A 23,377-nucleotide genomic window follows, 5' to 3' on the forward strand; every position below is an offset into this window, starting at 1 on the left:
ACGATCACTCAGCAGCCAACAGACTTCCATTCAATGAGCCTTTAAAGGAGCCTATAACACAAGCAATATTGACCTATTCAACCAATCTGTAATATGACCCTAATTCATGAATTTAAATAGGCACTCCGGAGAAAATAAAATCTTGTCAGAAAGTTATACAAATTTGTAAATTAATTCTATTTAGAACCCTGGAGCCTTAAAGCGACTCTGTACCCACAATCTGACTCCCCCAAACCACTTGTACCTTAAGATAGCTGCTTTTAATCCAAGATCTGTACTGGGGTCCGTTCAGCAGGTGATGCAGTTATTCTTCTAAAAACAACTTGTAATCCGGCAGCGCTGTGTCTAACGGCTGGGGCTTACATTTGTATATGCATTAGACTGGCACCACCTCTCCGTCCTTCCTCCCCACCCTCCTCATCATTAGGAATGCTCCAGGCAGATTGCTTCCTATTCCTCACCTTTGTGTATAATGAACATGGGCTGGATCGTTAATACACCTGTGCAAAGCTCTAACAGCAGTAAATATTCCTGGATCATTCCTAATGATGAGGAGGGTGGGGAGGAAGGACAGAGAGGTGGTGCCAGCCTAATGCATATACACATGTAAGCCCTGGCCGTTAGACACAGCGCTGCAGGATTAAAAGTTGTTTTTAGGAGAATAACTGCATCACCTGCCGAACGGACCCTAGGACAGATCTTGGATTAAAAGCAGCTATCCGAAGGTATAAGTGGTTTGGGGGGTCAGATTGTGGGTAAAGAGTCGCTTTAAAGGGGTTAGGTAAAACATATTTTGAATCAACCCTCTCCTGGAGACTAAGAATTCATTCCATACATGTCATTACTAGAGATGAGCGAACCGGGTTCGGGTTCGAGTCCATCCGAACCCGAACGATTGGCATTTGATTAGCGGGGGCTGCTGAACTTGGATAAAGCTCTAAGGTTGTCTGGAAAACATGGATACAGCCAATGACTATATCCATGTTTTCCACATAGCCACCGCTAATTGTTTCGGATAGACTCGAGCATGCTCGAGGTTTGCTCATCTCTAGTCATTACCTTATCTGTCTCCTTTACTCAGTTTGACCTGCTGCTGCTTTCTGCTAAAGACATAGAAATCTCTTCCTGAGCTGTTCAGTCCATCTCTGCTCCAAACCCCCTCCTTCCCCTTCCCTTCTAGACATCTCATGTAAACACCATCACTGGCCGGCTGATAATACACTGTGTGACGCCTGGAGGGTAATCTTAGGTCAAGTTACTTGTGACCTTACAGTGGTTAACCCATCCAGTTGTACAGAGAAGAAACAGTGCAGAAACAGCCGGCCAGGGATGTTGTTTCCATGAGCTGTCTCAGAAGAGAGGGAGGAGGAGGGGTTTGAGAGCAGAGACAGACTTCTGTGTCTTCAGCAGAAAGCTGGGAGCAATGCACCTAGGATTTCACTGTATTGAGAGCTTTACCAGCAGCTGACAATGTTATCTTTGGCTGGTCTCCCTGAGATCAGTGATCTGTTTTCTGTATGGCTCTACTAGGTATTGCTCCCACCTAGCCAGAATCCTGCTCTACACTGATGAGGGGCAGCACCCCAAAACAGATGTTTGTGGATGAATACCTGGCCTTGGTTTTTCCCTTGTCATTACATTGACTTATAGGGACACTTAATATGGTGGTTTTGGTGGTTTCCCTACAGGAGCCACTTCTTGGCTGGGCCCATCTCAGAGGGATATCTGGCTAGTCCTGTGTTTTGAGACTCTTAGATGAGGCTCCACTGGCTCTTTTTTTGCATCTTCATGTATCTCAGGGAGCAATGCACCTAGGATTTCACTGCATTGAGCACTGTCGGCAGCCAACAGTGTTATCTTTGGCTGGTCTCCCTGAGATCAGTGATCTGTTTCTTGTTCAGCAGTAACCAGTAGCTCAAAAATCAGGGAAGGAGACAGATAAGGTAATCACATGTATGGAATTAATTGTTACTCTTCAGGAGGGGGGATGATCAGCTGCTGTATGTCTTGCAGGACATGGTGTATTCTTTCCAGTCTGACACAGTGTTCTCTGCTGCCACCTCTGTCCATTTTTATAAAAAGCCTCTCCTGCTTTGGACAGTTCCTGACATGGACAGAGGTGGCAACAAAGAGCACTGTGTCACACAGGAAAGAAATACACCACTTCCTGCAGGCCATAAAGCAGCTGATAAATATTTTGAGACTTTTAGAGGTAATAGAGGTAATTTACAAACCTATATAACATTTTCATACCTCTTTAAATATCTTACCTTTGCCACCACCACAGGTATTGAACTTCAGATTTTGCCCTTTACAAGCTGTCTGCAAATGAACAAGCTCTTGCTGATCTAAATGGAGTATAGACTAGACTACTAGTCACAGGGCCGTCTTAACAGCATTATGGGCCCCTGGGCAGAGGTGCGAATTGCCCCCCCCCAACCGCCGCCATCAAATCCCCAACATCTTTGCATATAGTGCCACCCATAGTAGTCAATGCCCACATATAGTGCCCCCCATAGTAGCCAATCACCCCATATAGTGCCCCCCATAGTAGCCAATCCCCCCATATAGTGCCCCCCATAGTAACCAATCCCCCCATAGTAGCCAGTGCCCCCCATAGTAGCCAGTGCTCCCATAGTAGCCAGTGCCCCCATAGTAGCCAGTGCCCCCATAGTAGCCAGTGCCCCCATAGTAGCCAGTGCCCCCATAGTAGCCAGTGACCTTCATAGAAGCCAGTGCCCCCATAGTAGCCAGTGCCCCCATAGTAGCCAGTGCCCCCATAGTAGCCAGTGCACCCCATAGTAGCCAGTGCCCCCATAGTAGCCAGTGCCCCCATAGTAGCCAGTGCTCCCCATAGTAGCCAGTTCCCTCCATAGTAGCCAGTGCCCCCCATAGTAGCCAGTGCCCCACATAGTAGCCAGTGCCCCCATAGTAGCCAGTGCCCCCCATAGTAGCCAATCCCCCCATATAGTGCCCCCCATAGTAGCCAATCCCCCCATAGTAGCCAGTGCCCCCATAGTAGCCAGTGCCCTCCATAGTAGTCAAGTGCCCCCATAGTAGCCAGTGCTCCCCATAGTAGCCAGTGCCCCCATAGCAGCCAGTGCCCCCCATAGTAGCCAGTGCCCCTCATAGTAGCCAGTGCCCCCCAAAACAACAAACCAGTTACTCACCTGTCCGGCGGCCCCAGTAGCTCCTCTCCCATCAGCATGCCACTCCCGACATCCTCCGGGCACAGGCAGCGGGATACAGAGAGACTGCCTGTGCCGGAAGTGTCCTGCAGCCTCTATCATGAATCACACAGGCAGCGTCTCTGTACCCCGCTGCCTGTTCCAGGAGGATGACGGGAGCGCGCTGCCGGGAGACATCAGCTGCTGGGGCCGGCGGACGGGTGAGTTCCTGGACCGCCCAGCCCGACCCTTCTATCGCCATCAGAAGCCCAGGAAAGTGCTGCTCATTGCACTTTCCTGGGCTTCTGATCGGCTCAGCTGAGAAGCGATAGAAGGGGCGGGCGGGCGGGCGGAGGGGGTCGCTCAGGGCCACTCACTATGCATATGCATAGTGAACGGCAATACAGAGGGCGGGCGGGACGGCTTCCTTGTGGTGCTCAGCACTGCTTGGGAGCCGTCTTCACTTTATAGGATGCACTTAGTTGTATAAGTGCCTCTTATAAAGCAAAAAATACAGGTCACAGAGGGCAGGGGCCCCCTAGGATGCAAGGGCCCCCGGGCAGCCGCCTACCATGCCCAATGGGTAAGACGGCCCTGACTAGTCACTCCTAATGTAAAATGTACATTTTCACGAAAACTAGACAGCCTGTCAGCTCTCTATCATCTGCTCACTACATGGTGACATTAGGATGGACGCTCCAGTACAGTCAATGTTGTCAGAATCAGCCCCTCTTCTTTATGAATCTCGCACTAACACATTCACTTATCAGTAAATGACATATCTGACAAACAATGATAAATACTGAATGGCAGCAACTCTAAATCCAAAGTATGAGACCTTGTTGTGACCTTGAACAAGTTTAGGAAATGAAAAAGAATTATTACTGACATCCTGTGTGTGTCAATGTAAGAACTCATTATTCTCGCCTCTCTACCACTCCTTTCCCATTTATTTTTTTTATCAGATACGTTCTAAATTTACAATGTCAAATAGAAATAGAACGGCATGCATCTAGTTATCGCGTTTTATTTTGGAGTTTGATTGTGACCAGGTCTCACTTTTACTTGTGTTAAAAGATGCAGCGTGAATCCTGTGCTGTATATTTCTAATGAGCGCATATTCAGGCGTTTTAATTGAGGTGGTATAATGTATATCACGGCTGTAGGTGCTAACATATTTACAGGGTGATATAACTGGGGCAAATCCATTTTTCACGGTAATAACTGCTTTGTTTTGCTGTTACTTCTGTTTAACATACATTTTCTTTTTATATAAAATGTTTCCATTTTCGTTATTTTGCATAACGTGGTCTCATGGGGACGGAGTTGAACATTACAGAAAGTTTTACACAGGAGATAAAGGAAAAACTATGAGTCACTACTATCAAGTTACGACTAGTTAAAAAAAAAATACAGTTTGTCAAAAGCACAGCTCTTTATTTAAACCAATGTTTTAAAACAAACAAGAAATTATAAATTAATGATAAACACACATACTTAGCAGCAAAGAGAGGTACGGTGGAAAAAAAGGTAAGTACAAAAAAGTGCTTTATGATAGTTGTAATACACAGTATAATTCATCAAAGGCAATGCATATAAGTAGCTCTTTTCTAGAAAGAAAAAGCTTGCTCTCTGGTGCCACCTATTGGAAGGTACCAATTCTTTATTATGCAATTTACAACTTGGTTTTTACATAGACATGTAGGGGTACATTCCTTTATATGTGCCCTGTCGTACGCCACAGAAAGGGAGATGATTTTTGCACAAACAACCTGATTTGCGCAAAAAACAAGAAGGGCACCATTTTGTTAATACTGTCACTGCATGAAGGAAGAGACCATGTATATGGTGGACTAATGTTCATTTATCTTTCTTACTATAGGTGGAATTAGGGATGGTCCGAACCTGCCGAGGTTCGGGTTTGTACGAACCTGAACTCTCGGCAATGATTCCTGCTGTCTGCCTGCTTCTTGGAGAGGGTGGATACAGCCTGAGGACCGCCTGGAAAACTGGGATACAGCCATAGCCATATGCTTTATCCCAGTTTTCCAGGCGGTCCTCTGGCTGTATCCATCCTCTCCACGGAGCGGGCAGACAGCAGTAATCATTGCCGAGAGTTCAGGTTCGTACGAACCCGAACCTCGGCAGGTTCGGACCATCCCTAGGTGGAATATTTCCTATGTACAGTTATATCCTAGGTTCCAGGTTATTTACAACTCTGCACAACTGTCATACAAGTTCAGGCTCCAGCAGCTGCATAATAGAGGAAAGTTATGGATCAACAGAATATCTCCATTCATGAAATAGTCTCTGTTGTTTCAACAAACTTTGCACAGATAAATAGTATAAGCCAATATAAAAAACCTTGTGATATATGTCAGCGACCGAGCTGCGCACTCTACTTTTTGCTCTAACAGTGCCAACGGCGTCCCTGGCCGGGTTACTGAGGGGCATGTCGGCTCTTTCTAGTTATCTGCTGCAGCCGGGGCTTCCCTGCCACCCTGGCTGAGAGGCACAGCTGTTTAATCAAAGGGAGATTGACAGTTAACACTGCCAATCAGATAGTCCCGTTGTCCTGGGATTCAGAGCCCAGCCCCTATAAGTATCATCCCCTATCCCAGTACTTTGCCTGTGATAGAGCCTCACTTGTGAGAGTTTCCTTTACCTAGCATTTGTTTTTACTGCGAGTTTGATTATTAGATTTCGGCTTGGACTTTGACTATTTTCTGGATCCCGTTTTTGTACTTTGCTGACCGTCTGTTTCTGACTCGGACCTCCGACCATCCTTTTTGTGTTTGTTCGTCTGGTCTTTGTTTTTGTGTCGCACTTTGTCCAAGTTAGGGAACTCCGCCAAGTTGTCCGCTGTCGCCTAGGGCAGTCTGGGCAAGTAGGCTGGGACAGCTGGGGTGGGCACCAGTGCTAGGGCATCACTTGTCTAGTGTTTTCCTGTCCCAACCCTGACAATATGTCTTGTCAGAAAAAGAAGCTTCTTTCTCCTGTTATTAAGCTTCTCCCCTCTATAGGCTATGTTCACTCAACGTTTTTTCAGCTCCATTTAAAATGACGTCTGTTGGTTTGAATCTAAAATAATGGACGTAATTTAGCTGTCTGGCCTCCCCTTAGTGCAATGACTGGTGTTTGCAAATTATTTTAGTTTGGGATTACTAATTGGCCTTTGGGTGTGTCTTAATGAAAAAGTCCATTGAATTTAATAGTAAAAACAGAGAAAGAACGGTGACAAAGGAAAAAGTGTGAACTACTAATAAGAAACGTCCACTGTTTGCAAAAGACGTCCGAAAATAATAATCATGTTCATGGGGAGTGCCTGGCGAGACACAGAAACTGCAAGAAAGATACAAGACAGAGAGAGACAGAAAAAACAATTGTTTAGACTGATTACTACCTATATCATGCCTTCTATGCTTCTGATGACTATTTTTAGGCTGTGTATCGAAGAATAGAAGTATAAGATCCCCTCTTTTTTTGTGTACAGTGTATGGCTCTGTTCACACTAATAAAAAATTAGCATTGAAGTAAATGGTTAATTGATTGTCGGGCACACCCCACGGTGCCCGCAAGTCAGTTGTAAAAAAAGAATGTTCCTGCAGCCGATACAGAGGTATTGGCTGCAGGAACGTGCTTAATGCAGCCCGGCGGCCGGCAGCTAAGCAGCGTCTGTTGCTATGCAACAGACGCTCTTTAATATTGTGTGAACATAGCCATTCACTGTCTTTACTATTAAATTCAGTGGACTTTCCAGTTAAAGACACACATTTAAAGAGTAATCAGTCCGCCATTGTAGTGATGGGCATCCAAAACGGAAAATGACGGACGTCATTTTGAGAACCAAAAAAAGGACAGAAAAAAATGTCATGTGAACATAGCCTATGGCAGACATTATAGAGGTTAGGGTCCACACACTAGTTGTGGGAGAACTGAAAACTAGAAAAGAGCAATGCAGAAATCCAGTGAAAATTAGGGATGGTCCGAACAGAGTTCAGTTCGGGTTCGTACGAACCCGAACTCTCGGTAATGATTCCCTCTGTCTGCCCGCTCCGTGCAGCGGGCGGATCCAGCGGGAGGACCGCCTGGAAAACTGGGATACAGCCATAGGCTATATCCCAGTTTTCCAGGCGGTCCTCCCGCTGTATCCACCCGCTCCACGGAGCGGGCAGACAGCGGGAATCTGATGCCGAGTGTTCGGGTTCATACGAACCCGAACCTCGGAGGGTTCGGACCATCCCTAGTGAAAATGGCATATATATATATATAACTTATATAACTTATATAAATGCCAGAAATAGTGCTGCTCCTCATGTACACACATGGCAGCTTATCCTTAATAGTTACCTAAAATGACAGATACACTTTAAACTTTAAGGTAAAGCAGAGATCTGTAAGAGTAGCTAAATACTGGGATTTTGCCTACATAATAATGAAGATACATTTAATATTACACAGTGAATTATTAGGAAATTGTGTGTGCGTGTGTGTTGTCTTGTATTTCATATTGTACAGGAAAAGATGCTATTTTATAGGTACATAGTATTGTACAATATATGAATTATAATATACAGTACTTAGAATAGTATTCTTTACGAGACAGTAGCTGAATATTATTAGCAATAAACATATAACCATTACAAATAAAATAAATTCCAGTAAATGCTTATTTTTAGCATCAAGCCAATTGTTAGCAGCTAGAAGGTAAACTTCTGCCTACTATAATCTAGAGACACTGAGAATCAATGTCACTTTGTATGTGAGCTGCATTTGGAGTTTTTTCTAAATATGTTCTACTGGCTACTTCTGTTAAACTTGCTGTCTGTACACATTATACTTTATAAAAACTATGTACAGGGTCCTGAGGCACCAAGGGGGTCCATGGCTGCCCAAACTGCCCTTGACATCTATAAAGTCATGGGTGTATGGCCGTGGCAGGCTGCAGAATGCCCTCACTTCTCAGTGTCCCTGAGCCCTGCCAAGTTCATCCATTAGTGGTTGCTGGTAGCTGCCTATCCAGCTTGTCGTTAATATGACCATCCTGTGGTTCCTGCTGGTCTCCATGTTATAATGGATCCCAACATTTTCACATCAATTCAGATAATTTATTAATATAGCAGCTAACAGTCACTTCAATTACCAACATCAGCACAGAGATATCGCTCAATTAACCCCCTAAATGCTACAATCAATGGAAAACCTATATCCGCACCCAGTACTGTATTACCAGCTGCTATCTGTCCTAGGCACTACACCCCATCTTCACTCACCAAGCAGCGTCATTCTTTTCTAGTTTCTGAGCATCATAATGATATCTCATCATCCGTTCCCACATTTACTGTATGTCACCACATACAATCGAAACCAGACATTCATGCTGTAACCAATAGGCGTATATCCATTAATCCTGGTAACAGCACATGACTACTAGGAACTACCATACCCCCCCCCCCCCTCAAAAAAAAAAAAAAAAAAAAAAAGACACCTGATTTATTGGCAAGTCTGAGCTGGAGGTGGGAGACTAGAAAAATAAAAAAGTTGTTTCCTCCCCCCTGCTCCTTAGTGCTGCCTTAGTGCCTAGTGGTAAACATGGCCCTGTCTGCACCACTGCATGGTAGTCAATGTACAGCCTGCCTCAATGCATTGATTTGTTTAAAGTTACAACATCACCCCCTTAGTCTACGTGTGGCTCTGTGAAGTGCACAGTGTGACCTCGGCCCGGGCTGCATGGCAGATGGACACCCTCTCCTCAGGGAAGAGAAGGCCCAACTGCCATGAAGTTATAGGGGTCAGAATAAAACCATTTAAGGCTATGTTCACACACCATCAAAATGATAAATAATAACGGCAGTTATTTGCCGTTAAATGGCTGCTGTCCAACAAACTAGGGACGTCATCTTGTGTGAACATAGCCTAAAGCTGCTTTTTTTGTAAACCCTTTATCCCTGTAATTATACTGACCCACAGAATAAACGTAACACATTAGTTTTACTGTACAGTGCCAACATTTTCAGAATAGAGATTAAAAAAAAAAATAATAATAATAATAATTAGCCCACAAAAAATGTAAAGAATGTAATATCTGTGGTATCTAGGGTGTGTGGTTAGTATACCAAAATAGAAAGGGTCAGTGATAATGGTGTCTATTGCAGCAAAATGAATGTGCCATATGTAAAATAATAAACTACAATTTGACTTCACCATGTGAGTAGAACAAATTATTGAATTATTTTACTATAGATATGGTGGGAGAGGGAAAAGGAAAACTTTTCTGAACAGCCTAAGAGGGCACACATTGCGGGAATACAGTCTGGGCATGGAAGATGTGCTACAAACTGGGATTACAGAACTCCCGGCATCATGTTTCATTAATATGCTGACAGCTCTGAATCAGTATAAGTCTTAGGGTACTATGACACAAATCGATTTTTTGATGATTAACGATAATGATCTCAAACGACCGCTATGGTGAACGACCTGAAATTGCTTAGCCAATTACACGGAAGGTTGATCGTTACTTATGATCGTTCTTGCGGTCGTCTTGTCGTCGCTATTGCGTTCGTCACTACTGTGAAGAACCGAACAACGTCTTCTTACATGCGAATGATTTGCAAACGATCAACCATAAAAATAGGTCCAAATTCTATCAAATGACCAACAATTTCTTGTTGGTTGTTTAATCGCTGTCTTTTATTACTCTAAAAGATTATCGTTCAGATCCGAACGATCTAACGATTTCTCGAACGATAATCAACTCATATAATAGGGCCCTTAGTGCTACAGTACTGACACAGCCATGCAGCTGTGTCAGTACAGTAGTTGGAAGATTTAAACTGATTTGGAGCTCTCAGTGTCATAATGACTCATGATTTCGGAAGCTCTGTATTCCATTCCACAGCCTATCGCCTGTAAATATGGACGGAATGGGTAAATTCCCTGTGGTCTATGGTGCATATAATCCAAAGTTATCGGAGACAGAATGTGAATACAACAAATAATACATAACAGGAGCATTTCCCTGTATGCATCCAATGCCCCATTGTTAACAATTCTCATGCTGTTTCGCTTTGCATATTTGTGAAGCCCTCACTTTGTACTTGGAAAGTTCAATATATTATCAGTGATGAGTGTTGCTATATGTCTGAAAGCTAAAACACAAAATGTATCCGTATTATTTTTTTCTTTTAACTAGCCACAAAGCTTCTGTTTCATTACAACAATGAAAAGGATTCAGCTTTCTTTCTTCATAAATCATAATAACATAAAAAGCTGTTTCATGCTGTCAAGTGATAGGTATGGAAATAGGTCAAAGTCAAGTGTTCACTGTCATTAATTTGCATTTGTGGTTTACTACAATATCCCAGTATCATATACTATAATATCCCAACAGTTGAAAAGCTATTTAAAGGGCTTTTCCACGTGTATATGATTCCTGAAACCTTTTAGTTTCATGGAACTCAAAACACATTTTTAGTTGCTGACATCTGTGTTACTGATATATATATATATATATATATATATATATATATATATATATATATATTTTTTTTTTTTTTTTTTTTTTTCCCATAGTTTAAGGTATAAGTATTGAATCAAAAAACTCATAAATAATAATCCAGAACTATATAAAATACCACAACTAAAGGGGTTATCCAGCGCCACAAAAACATGGCCACTTTGTTCCAGAGACAGCACCACTCTTGTCTCCAGTTTAGGTGTGGTATTGTAACTCTGTTCCATTGAAGTGAATGGAGCCTAATTGCAAACCACACCAGAACTGGAGACAAGAGTGGTGCTTTCTCTGGAACAAAGTGGCCATGTTTTTGTAGCACTGGACAACCCCTTTAAGTGAACTTCATGAAACATTCTGGGTTTGACAAGTTCATCGAACCCGAACGCTTCTGGAAATGGTGCAGGCAACCAGAGGACTGCCTGAAAAACATACTGTAAATAGAGCCTAAGGCTGTATCCAGGTTTTCTCAGGGCTTCCTAGGGCGCCATTTAACTTCTTCAGATAGGGGGGGGGGGAGCTGAGCGTTCGGGTTTGGTAAAGTTGCCGAGCCCCGGCACTTTCATAGAGTTCCCACTAACAACAACAACACATGAAAAGATTACAAAGATAAGATAACAAAAGATACAACAACATATTTTAAAGATTGAAAACCTTAAAGGACAACTCCAGTGAAAAGCTTTCTCCCAGTAACTGAAACATGTTACAAAGTTATATAACTTTGTAATATGCTTCAATCACCTATCTGCCTCCCTTCCCTATCTTTCCCCCCTCAACCCTCAACCAGGAAGTGAATTAAACTCATTCATATCTGAAGACTGTTGTCACCAGGCTGCTCTTTGGCAGCCATTTTGTGACAATGATGTCATCAAGAGGGAGGCGGGTCTAAGCCCCATTAGGCCAGCCTCCCTTGTCAGATGACTCAGCTTGCTTAGCTCTGATTGGCTGAGCATGCTGTAAGTCATCTAACAGTTCTACAAAGTCAGCGAATGAATCTCCTTCTCCTTCTCCCCAGCAGTTAGAGGGACCTCCCTTCTCAACCTCTCTCCATGCCCAGTACAGTCAGTGAGTAAATGAATCCTGTTATCTTCTCTTTCTTCCATGTAGATAAACACTTCTCTCTCCCGGAGCTCAGGCAGTGAATGAGTCATTTGCTCTTTCCTCTGTCACTGCTGCCTGTCTTCCCCTCCTCTCTCCCTCAGCCCTGCAGCCCTGAGCTAATAGCTGTCAGGTTCAAGTGTGTGTGTGTGTGTGTGTGTTTCTTGGGGAAGGGTTGGGGTGGTTGGGCACATACATCACAGTATACAAAGTGCATCATAGGAAAGCCCAAACCAGGAAGTAAAGAAGAAATGAATACAGCAACTGGAGTTTCAGGGACCTGCAAGCAGTGGGAAATTCAAACGGAGACAGACTCAGGAGGGATGATAAGTGTGAAAACTATTACTTTTAATTAGCACGGGAGTTGTCCTTTAAAGTGAATGTACCACTAGTTACATCGCTTTGTGTTTTTGACATGAACAGACTGTTGCTGGCGTGCTAATGCTGATTCCACAGTCTTTTTTTTTTTTGAACTGCTGCTCGTTTCCCGCACACAGTGCCGGTCTATTCCCAAGCATTGATCTGGCATGAAGCTTTGGAGGCAGGCCCGCCGCTCCCCAGTGGCATGAAACCCCCTCCGCCTGGACATGGCTTCATTAAAGTTAATAGAGCTGCGTCACAGAGGGGAGGGGAGATCATCACATTGGGAGCAAGTGGGTTCTCCCCCAGTGCTTCATGCCGGGTTGATGCTAGTGAATAGACCGGCGCCGTGCCCAGGAACCAGGCGGTGGTTCCAAAACAGGACTGCACCATTGGCATCCGTGCACCAGTGGCAGCCTGTTCATGTAAAAAACAAAGCAATGTACCTAGTGGTACATTCAATTTAATAAGCATGTTCATACCAAAAACTATTTAATCCTTCCAGTACCTTTATCTTACCAAAAGAGAACAAGTATTAAAATGTATGTGCTACAAGGTTGTTATTTAGGGGATCCATTGCCCTATATTATAGGTTTTTCTTAGAAGACAGTCATACACCATCTCTTTTTACCTATTGTTATCCTTGTTATATTGTTAATTGTCATTAGTAACAAGTTACTACAATAACTAGAGATGAGCAGTAAGTTCGGCCAAACTTAAACCTGATCACTCGGATGTTAAATTCTGCTGTCCGGAAAAAAAAAGGATGCACCCCTAGGACCGCCTGGAAACATGGATACAGTCCTAGGAGACCTAAGGTTGTATCCATGTTCTCCAGGCAGCCTTAGAGGTTCAACCAAACTTACTGTTAGGTTGCTCATCTTGAGCTATACCCAAAGCTAGAAAAATGTAATAATTTTTTTATCCATGAAAAGTCAATATTCTGTTTACTTTATGTACCCCAATGCGCATTTTATGTATATTTGTCAGGGGGCCACTATCTGACTGGTGATAATCCGTTAGTGTGTGGCTCCCAGCATGCTAAATTTATTTAGGCATTAATCCAAATTGTTTAATGTAGTGGTAACTTGTTCCGGAACTTGTCTTCACAGTTACATAGTTAGTAAGGTTGAAAAAAGACAAACGTCAAAAGTCAATCAAGTTCCTCAGGCAAAAAACCTTATGAGGCAGATGCCAATTGACCCATTATAGGGAGAAAAATCCCTCCCGACTTCAATAGCAATCAGCACAAATCCCTGGATCAGCGTCCTATCACATGAAATCTAATGTCCATAATTTGTAATATTATAATTTTCAAGAAAAGTATCCAGGCCTCTCTTGAACTTTTTTAATGATTCAGCCATGATAACTTCATGTGGCAGAGAGTTCCATAGTCTCATTGCTCTTACATTAACCCCTTAGTGACCGCCGATACGGCTTTCTACGGCGGTCACTAATGGTCCTTATTCTGCTGCCATCAGCTTTTTACGGCGATGGCAGAGAATAAGGCTGCGGGGCCGGGACGGCCCCCACCCCATCCCCCCGGCTACCGGAGGTAGCTGAGGGGTTGGGGCAGTGTGTGGGGTCCGTCCCGGCCCCCCCCCTTACCGACGATTGCCGCTATTAACGTTATAGCGGCGGCCGTCGGTAAAGGGGATTACCGGTGCCGCCGCCGCCTTTCATCTCCCCCCGCCGTGAATCTACGGCGGGGGGAGATGAAATAAGTGTATATCAGACCCCAGATCAGACCCCCCTAGTGCCCCGATAACTAACCCCCCTCCCCCGGCGGCCATCATTTCCAAGATGGCCGCCGCCATCGCTGTGAACCGACTAACGTCGGTTCACAGCGATTAAAAAGTTAAAATGAATGAAAGCCCCATGCTCTCCGCCACCGGAGGTAGCGGAGAGCATGGGGCAGTCATCGGGGACCCCCCTGTGGGGTCCCGGTACAAGCGATCAGCGGTATATACTATATACCGCTGATCGCTTGTACCATGTGCTCCCGGCACTTTTTATCCCCTGTCACCATAAATGATTGGTGACAGGGGATAAAAAGTGATGTCCCCCCCACCCCCCAAGTCGCCCCCCACACCCCCTGTCACCCCCGTCCCCCATTCCCCCCCCCCGTTCCCCATATACTCACCGGATCCACGGAGCTCCTTCCTCCTCGACGTCCTGGCTGGTTATGAAGTGCGCATGCGCTTCACAACCAGCCAACTCTGAAAATTTAAAGTGACAGAGACCAATTTGGTCTCTGTCACTGAACTATGATTACTGTGATAGAAAATATCACAGTAATCATAGTAATACAGTGAAAATGAATATGTAAAGTACAAAAAGTGACAAACATACAAAAAAATAAAACACACACTTTTTATTATAGTAATAATTGCAGTTTACTCCCAAATTACCCCTAACCCCTCCCCAGATTACCCGTAACCACCGCACGTTGCCCATAACCACCGCACGTTGCCCGTAACCACCGCACGTTGCCCATAACCACCGCACGTTGCCCGTAACCACCGCACGTTGTCCGTAACCACCGCACGTTGCCCGTAACCACCGCACGTTGCCCGTAACCACCACACGTTGCCCGTAACCACCGCAAATTGCCAGTGACCCCCTCCAGATTGCCCGTTACCACCCCAAATTACATGTACCCACCCCAGATTACCTATAAGCACTTCAGTTTATCAGTAACAATCCCAGATTGTCTGTAACCCTTCCAGGTTGCACATAACCCCCCCAGGTTCCCCGTAATCATGCCAGATTACATGTAACCCCCCCAGATTGCACGTAACCACTGCGCGTTGCCTCTGACCACGCCACGATGCCTCTGACCACGCCACGATGCCTCTGACCACGCCACAATGCCTCTGACCACCGCACGTCGCCTCTGACCACCGCACGTCGCCTCTGACCACCACACGTCGCCTCTGACCACCGCACGTCACCTCTGACCACCGCACGTCGCCTCTGACCACCGCACGTTGCCTCTGACCACCACACGTCGCCTCTGACCACCCCAAATTGCCAATGACCCCCTCCAGATTGCGGTGCCCATGTCAGATTACAGGTACCCACCCCAGATTGCCTATAAGAACTTCAGTTTATCCGTAACCACCCCACGTTGCCCGTAACCTCCCCAGATTGTCAGTAAGCACTGCAGGTTGCGCGTAACCACCCCACGTTGCCCGTATCCACCCCAGATTGTCTGTAAGCACTGCAGGTTGCCCGTAACCACCCCACGTTTCCCGTAACCATCCCAGATTGTCTGTAAGCACAGCAGGTTGCCCGTAACCAGCCCACGTTGCCCGTTACCAGCCCACGTTGCCTGTAACCAGCCCACGTTGCCTGTAACCAGCCCACGTTGCCGTAACCACAGCAGGTTGCCCGTGACCACCACACGTTGCCCATAACCACCACACGTTGCCCGTAACCACCCCGCGTTGCCTGTAACCACCCCACGTTGCCTGTAACCACAGCAGGTTGCCCGTGACCACCCCATGTTGTCCGTAACCACCCCAGATTACCTGTAACCACCTCAGGTTGCCCATAACCACCCCAGGTTGCCCGTAACCACCCCACATTACCTGTAATCTCATTTTTTTTATTTTATTTTAGTAACTGCGCTATTCTAATAACCATTACTAGCTGCGGTTTTGCTCCTGTAAATTGGCGCTCCTTCCCTTCTGAGCCCTGCTGTGTGCCCATACAGTGGTTTATGCCCACATATGGGGTACCGTTTTACTCAGGAGAACCTGCGTTACAGATTTTGGGGTACGTTTTCTCTCCTGTTCCTTGTCAAATTGAGAAATTTCAAACTAAACCAACATATTATTGGAAAAATTCGAGTTTTTCATTTTTACTGGCCAATTTTGAATACTTTCCTCTAATACCTGTGGGGTAAAAATGGTCACCACACACCAAGATGAATTCTTTGAGGGGTGCTATTTCCAAAATGTGGTGACTTTTGGGGGGAATCTATTCTGCTGACACTACAGGGGCTCTGCAAACGCACCTGGCGCTCAGAAACTTCTTCAGAAAAATCTGCACTGAAAATGCTAATTGGCGCTCCTTCCCTTCTGAGCCCGGCTGTGTGCCCATGCAGTGGTTTATGCCCACATATGGGGTACCATTCTACTCAGGAGAACCTGCTTTACATATATTGGGGTGACATTTCTCTCCTGTTCCTCGTGAAATTGAGAAATTTCAAACTAAAGGAACATATTATTGGAAAAATTTGAGTTTTTCATTTTTACTGTCTACTTTTGAATACTTTCCTCAAATACCTGTGGGGTCAAAATGCTCACCACACCCCAAAATAAATTCTATGAGGGGTGCACTTTCCAAAATGGAGTGACTTATTGGGAGATTTTACTCTGCGGACACTACAGGGGCTCTGCAAACGCACCTGGCACTCGGAAACTTCTTCAGCAAAATCTGCATTGAAAAAGCTAATTGGCGCTCCTTCCCTTTTGAGCCCTCCTGTGTGCCCATACAGTGGTTTACGCCCACATATGGGGTACCATTGTACTCAGGAGAACCTGCGTTACAAATTTTGGGGTACTTTTTTCCTCTTGTTCCTCGTGAAATTGAGAAATTTCAAACTAAACGAACATATTATTGGAAGAATTCAAGTTTTTCATTTTTACTGTCTTCTTTTGAATACTTTCCTGTAATACCTGTGGGGTCAAAATGGTCACCACACACCAAGATGAATTCTTTGAGGGGTGTACTTTCCAAAATGGGGTGACTTATGGGGTTTTTTCTCTCTGCTGACACTACAGGGGCACTACAAACGCACCTGGCGCTCAGAAACTTCTTCAGCAAAATCTGCATTTGAAAAGCTAATTGGCGCTCCCTTCCTTCTGAGCCCTGCTCTGTGCCCATACAGTGGTTTACGCCCACATATGGGGTACCATTGTACTCAAGAGAACCTGCATTACAAATTTTGGGGTGCTTTTTGTCTCATATTCCTTTTGAAAATGAGAAACTTTAATCTAAACGTATATATTATTGGAAAATTAAAATTTTCAATTTTTTTACTGCCTAATTGTGAATACTTTCCTCCAGCCCCTGTAGGGTTAAAATGCTCATTATACCCCTAGATTAATTCTTTAAGGTGTGTAGTTTCCAAAATGGGGTCACTTATGGGGGTTTTCAGGATACCAGACTTCTAAATCCATTTAAAAAAAGAACTGGTCCCTAAAAAAATCAGTTTCACGAAAATGTGATAATTTGCTGATAAATTTCTAAGCCCCATAACACCCTAAAAAAGTAAAATATGTTTACCAAATTATGCCAGAATAAAGAAGACATATTGGTAATGTGACTTAGTAACTAATTTATGTGCTACGACTTTCTTTTTTTAGAAGCAGAGAATTTCAAAGTTCATAAAATGCAAATTTTTTCAATTTTTCATGATATTTTGATGTTTTTCACAAAAAACACACAAAATAGTGACCAAATTTTGCCACTAACATAAAGTGCCATATGTCACGAAAAAACAATCTCAGAATCGCTAGCATACGTTAAAGCATCACTGAGCTATAAGAGCATAAAGTGAGACAGGTCAGATTTTGAAAAATTAGCCTGGTCATTAAGGCCCAAACTAGCTGCAGCACGAAGGGGTTAAAGAATATGTGCTGATGGTGAAACCTTCTTTCTCTAGACGTAGAGGATGCCCCCTTGTTATGGTACAGGCCTAGGAGTAAAAAGATGACTACAAGATCACTAAAGATTTGTACGAACCGTGATGACATCAGCAATCAAATGCGGAAGGTCCAGCTAGGTTCTATCGTTTTTTTCCGATGTTCGATCAAGCCTACTGATAACCTGTCTTGGTACTATACCCACCCATTCCTTTAATGACCTTGGTATACATCCTCTGTATGCGCTCCAATTCAGCCATGTTCTTCTTATATACTGGTGCCCAAAACTGTACACAGTATTCCATATACGGTCTTACCGGTGATTTATAAAGAGGCAAAACTATGTTTTCATCTTTAGCATCTACAGTATACCTTTTTTTTGATAAATCCTGTGATCTTGTTAGCCTTGGCAGCCTCTGCCTGGCACTGATCACCAAAGTTGAGTGAACTGTCCACTAATACCCTCAGGTCTTTTTCGGAAACAGTTTTATCCAGTGTTTTATTAATTAGCACATAACTGTACTTATTATTTCTATGGCCCAAATGCATAACCTTACATTTATCCACATTCAACTTCATTTGTAATTTTTCTGTCCAAGCCTCCAGCTTCTCCAAATCCCTCTGTAATATGATATTATCCTCCTCTGTGGTGATTACTTTACCCAGTTAAATATCATATGCAAAATTTGAGATTGCACTGTGTAGCCCCTCTACAAGGTCATTAATAAACATATTAAAAAGAAGAGGACCCAATACTGACCCCTGTGGTACTCCACTAGTAACTGTGACCCATTTAGAGTATGCCCCATCGAAGACCACCCTCTGTTTCCTACCACTCAGCCAATTATAAACCAGTCTGCATATATTCTTAATTCATCTTGAGTCTAGTAAATAGTTGAAGGTTGCTGCGTCATTAATGAACGTAAAAAAAATTAGAACCTATGTGCTATTGCCATAAATAAGCAACGTTTGATCTAGAACTGGATTTCTGTCAGTTTCCTGTCGGCTTACAAATCACATAACTTGAGGCTGTCTGTCATTTCTTTACTGCTTATATAAGCAGCAGAACATAAATAGCCACTGTGCACAATGTATTTTTCATTTGTTTCTGGTAAAAGGTTTTATGCATCCAAGGAAAACAGACACTATCCACATTATTCATAAAAAGCGATAAGAAGCAATAGAAAAGCTGAATCGCCATTCATTGAATTGCTCTCTAATACTTTTGTCAGTTGCTATAACACATCTTGTTCAGACGGGTGTATAAGCTGGTAAATTAAAGCCTAAAAAGGCTAGTTATAATTGAATCTCCAAGTGCTGCATAGTAAGGATTTCAGCACATTCCCTTTATCCAAGGTATTTCCTTTACCAGTGACAATTCTTGTAAAAATCAGCAGAAGAATTTCTTTGCCTATCACTGTCTGTCTCCATGGTTTCCAAGGATTTGAGGCCAATTATTGTGAAGAATAAAAATACAGAATAGCCCAAAAAAATGGATGGGAAGCAAATAGAAAAATTGAAGAAAAAGTGTATAGGAAGAGTGCCTTGTTATTAATTCTTAAATCTATCACACTATAAAGTTTACCAAGTTCATTGTAATTCTGTAAAATGGCTGCTGACAATTGTCAAATGGCATATTTTCTTTTTTTAAATCTGTAAATGGCATGATTTTTTTTAAAAAAAGGAAAAAAACATGTTCATACCATCTTCCAATCCCCTGCTGCCAGTCAATGGTCCCCCACTGGTTAACAATGGTTGAGTCCAGTGCCATTACCAGAAATGTCCAGGGATCGGGAGACAGTGTTGGGGGATTTAAAGGTGAGGATGAATATTTTTTCACTATATCATGCCATGTATAGTTCATAGGGACAGATGCATCGCTGTGATTGTGCTATTATTTTGAATAAAACTGAGTTTTTGTGCATGGTATACAATATCACACTGGAAAATTTTAATTTTAAAATATGTGCTACTTTTGAGCAGTTTGCACCAGCTATGGCTTTTCTTTTTTTTTTTGTCTTTTTATCCTCAGAGTGGGCATGAATTCTTATTAGCCACTTTGTTAGCAAAATTTATAACGTGCAATTATTTAGTTCAGCAATAGTCTACTGCTGGGATAGCATTAAAAATCAAACAAAACCTTTTATTAACTTTTTCCCCCCCATTTTTTACACTAATTTGTAGTCCCCCTAGTAGACTTCTGGGAACAATACCATGATTCCTCATAGGGATCAATGCAGTGCATATGTACTGCATTGCCCAACGTTGTCTGGGCTCAATTGCTTTAGGCTCTTGAAGGGGGCTTAAAGCAATCACTAAGGCAGGGGCAGCGTAACAGCGTCACTGAGGCCCTGGCTGGTAAGTATATTGGATCACATTGCAAGGGGGCGATTCCACCACTGGACCACCATGAATAGTTTTTTAAAGGCATTTAAATACTGCTGTCAGTTTTGACAGCGGCATTTAAATGAATAAATAGCCAATGCAAACAATCAGTTCGCAATGGCTATTAGCCACTGTCCCGGGCTGCTGATAGCAACCTGGGGCGGCAGGGTACACAGTGTGCTCAAGTGTCAAACCCTCTTTGTACCCCCTTAAAAAGATGTACATTTACAGTACGTCATATATCATTAAAAGGTTAACGTAAACCTTCTTTGGTTCTGGAGTCCCTCCACTCTTTGGGCCACATAAAAACAGCAGAAACTGTCACTGCTTCATATAGCCTTGGCTTACTGTAATTACTGTTTATATGTACAACTATTAACTTTAACCACATATGATGCTTAAATTGTTTCATTGTCAAATTAACAAGTTGGTATATTTTGTAGAACACTGGAACTCGTCAGAATATTGGTATTCAGCAACATTGATGCTCGGTAGGACTTGCCATAAATAAAATAATTGCTATTATAGCTGCATTTGTATGTCTTATAACCTTGACATGTAGGTGATAGTTTAAGTCTTCTAACAGATGTAAATTGTTAAAGTTGGTACATGCTATTATCTAGGGAGCAATGTTAAGCTATTTCACTAGACAACCAGTCAATTTTGTCAAAGCAGGTATTTCTTTAATATTATGTTGTGCAACTTTGTATTGTGAGGTATGCCTCTGTTTGATCTGTATTTTCAGAAGGCAATCTAAAATCCATGATTGAATATAATGCCCAGTGTTCCAATACCTTTGTTTAAATGATAGCTGTTGTTTCAAACAACACATTTGATAGTCTATACAAGTAACAGATAATAAACCTCTCACAAGGGATGGGGCTTCAAACACCTGTGCCTGGAAACACCATAAAGTGAACACAGTCTTTGGCTTGCAATCAGTAGCAAATCCACAAATCCGGCACCAGGTCACTTGGTAACCACTTTTTATTTTATAAAGGCATATCAAAATGCAAGCATGGCATACAAGAACAATACTCCAAAGCCCCTATGCGTTTCGGATTATCCACTATTGCTATGACTATAGTAATGCTATGACTAAGTGTGCATAACCAAAAATGTGGATGTTTGGAGTATTGTTCCTCTATGCCATGCTTGGATTTTAATATGCCTTAATATGGTATATATATATATATATATATATATATATATATATATATATATATGAAGCTCCAAAGGTAAAACAAGGCTTCTTATTATTATTATTATTATTTATTTTTTAATTTTATCTTTTTAAGAATTCCAAGACAAGTAACATTTTACTATTAACATTACTATTTACTATTATCATTTTATATTACAATATATCACAAATTGCACATTGGTGAAGTCAGGGTCAGTTCACTGAGCATTAACTACAAAGAAAAGTGTTCATAGATTCTTTTCACCAGGCCCTAAACCATGTTCAATACTCCTATAATTTATTCACAGGAAGCTTAATAGCATTTTATTTCAGCTACTGTAGGCAGCACATTTGTTATGCAGTGACAAAAAAGAAAGAATATAACAGTTTAATCATCTATTCTCCTATTTATATTACTGTAGACAAGGATAAGAATAGTTCTCAATAAAAGTGATGTAAAAGAATGTAAAGGGACACTAAATGTATAATGAATGCAAGTTAATCAACAGGAAACAATTGGGTCTTAAGGGGTATTCTGGCCAAAATTGATATTAACCCTGTATTCCACCTATAAAATTATATAAACTTGCTATATACTGTATGCTGGCTTCTGCACATTTACAGGGGGAAATTTACTATTGAGTCTAAAATGTGTGATTTTCTACAGACTCTTCATATGTTTTTACCCAGCCAAATATGACTAATTTAACAAATGTTTCATAAATCTGTGAACAGAATATTCTCAAAATATTCTCAAAAAGTGCGCAACATATTCACCTGGTACTGACCAGACGTAGGCCTGCACCAGTCTGTGTGACTTTAAAAAAAGTCGCAAGTGATAAATTTGGTAAATTTTGGTTAAAAAATGGGCAAAAAATCCAATTATTTACCAATAAATAGACACAAAGCTGTTACGCTATCTATGCAGGCCCCATCTTGGGGTCATGACATGTCAAGTGTAACATCTTCTTAGGCCTGGCCTGAATGTAAGGATGTGTAAGAGGCTGTGAGCCTGTCTTTTCCCCGCCCCACTTCTCATGTCTCGCAATACTTGGCTACGGCTCAGATTCAGAGGCAAAGGCTATGACGTAATGGCTCTGCTCTTCACTCTCCAATCGCTGTCAAGATATACATATAGCATGAAAAATGTGTGCAAGGTGTCACGGCCGCGGCGGCGTCCCGTGCTCCGGGCCACCGCCGCGACCTCCCTCTGCCCCATGCAGCAGCCGGTGTCCCTAGACAGGGACCCGGCGCTGCTGTTGCTTCAGCCCCTGGTGGGCGCCTCACTTCTCCACGCTCCCGTCCATCGCTGTGCCGGCCGGCGCGCGCGTCCCCGCCTCCTAGGGCGCGCACGCGCCGGCTGTCTCAGGTTTAAAGGGGCAGTGCGCTCCTAATTGGTCCATGCACACAATCACTCCCTATAAATTCCAGCCCTGCCCCACTACAGGTGTTGGAGCCTCTACATGCTTTCCACAGCGTTTGGCCCAGCTCCCTGTTGTACCTGGTCCCTAGTCCTTGTTCCTGATCCCTGTCCGCTACCTGGTCCCCACTCCTTGTTCCTGGTTCCTGCTTCCCCGTTATACTTCAGTTCCTGTGTTCTGCCTGTCACGTGCGGTCTCACCTACAGACCATTGCCAGTATCATCTCCTGCCTACGGCTCCTGCTACGCCTCGCCTGCCGTCACCAGCAACCAAGCCAGGGGTAGCGACCTGGGGGTCGCCTGCCGCAGCAAGTCCATCCCGCCTTGCGGCGGGCTCTGGTGAAAACCAGCGGCCCCTTAGACTCCGCTCCCTGGTGAGGTTAGTGCCATCGCTGGTAACGGTCCAGTGGATCCACTACTCCAGGCGTTACAGTAGGCTCCAACCATGGATCCCGGCGAGGTGCCTGATATCCGCGAAGTAGCCCGAGTGGTCGCCCTACAGGCTCAACAGATCCAGCAACAGTCACAGTTGATCCAACAACTGACTGCAGCCGTACAGCAGCATACCACAGCTCAGCAGTCATCACCTCCTGCAGC

The sequence above is a fragment of the Dendropsophus ebraccatus genome, chromosome 6, assembly GCF_027789765.1.
Source record: "Dendropsophus ebraccatus isolate aDenEbr1 chromosome 6, aDenEbr1.pat, whole genome shotgun sequence".
Lineage (NCBI taxonomy): Eukaryota > Metazoa > Chordata > Amphibia > Anura > Hylidae > Dendropsophus > Dendropsophus ebraccatus.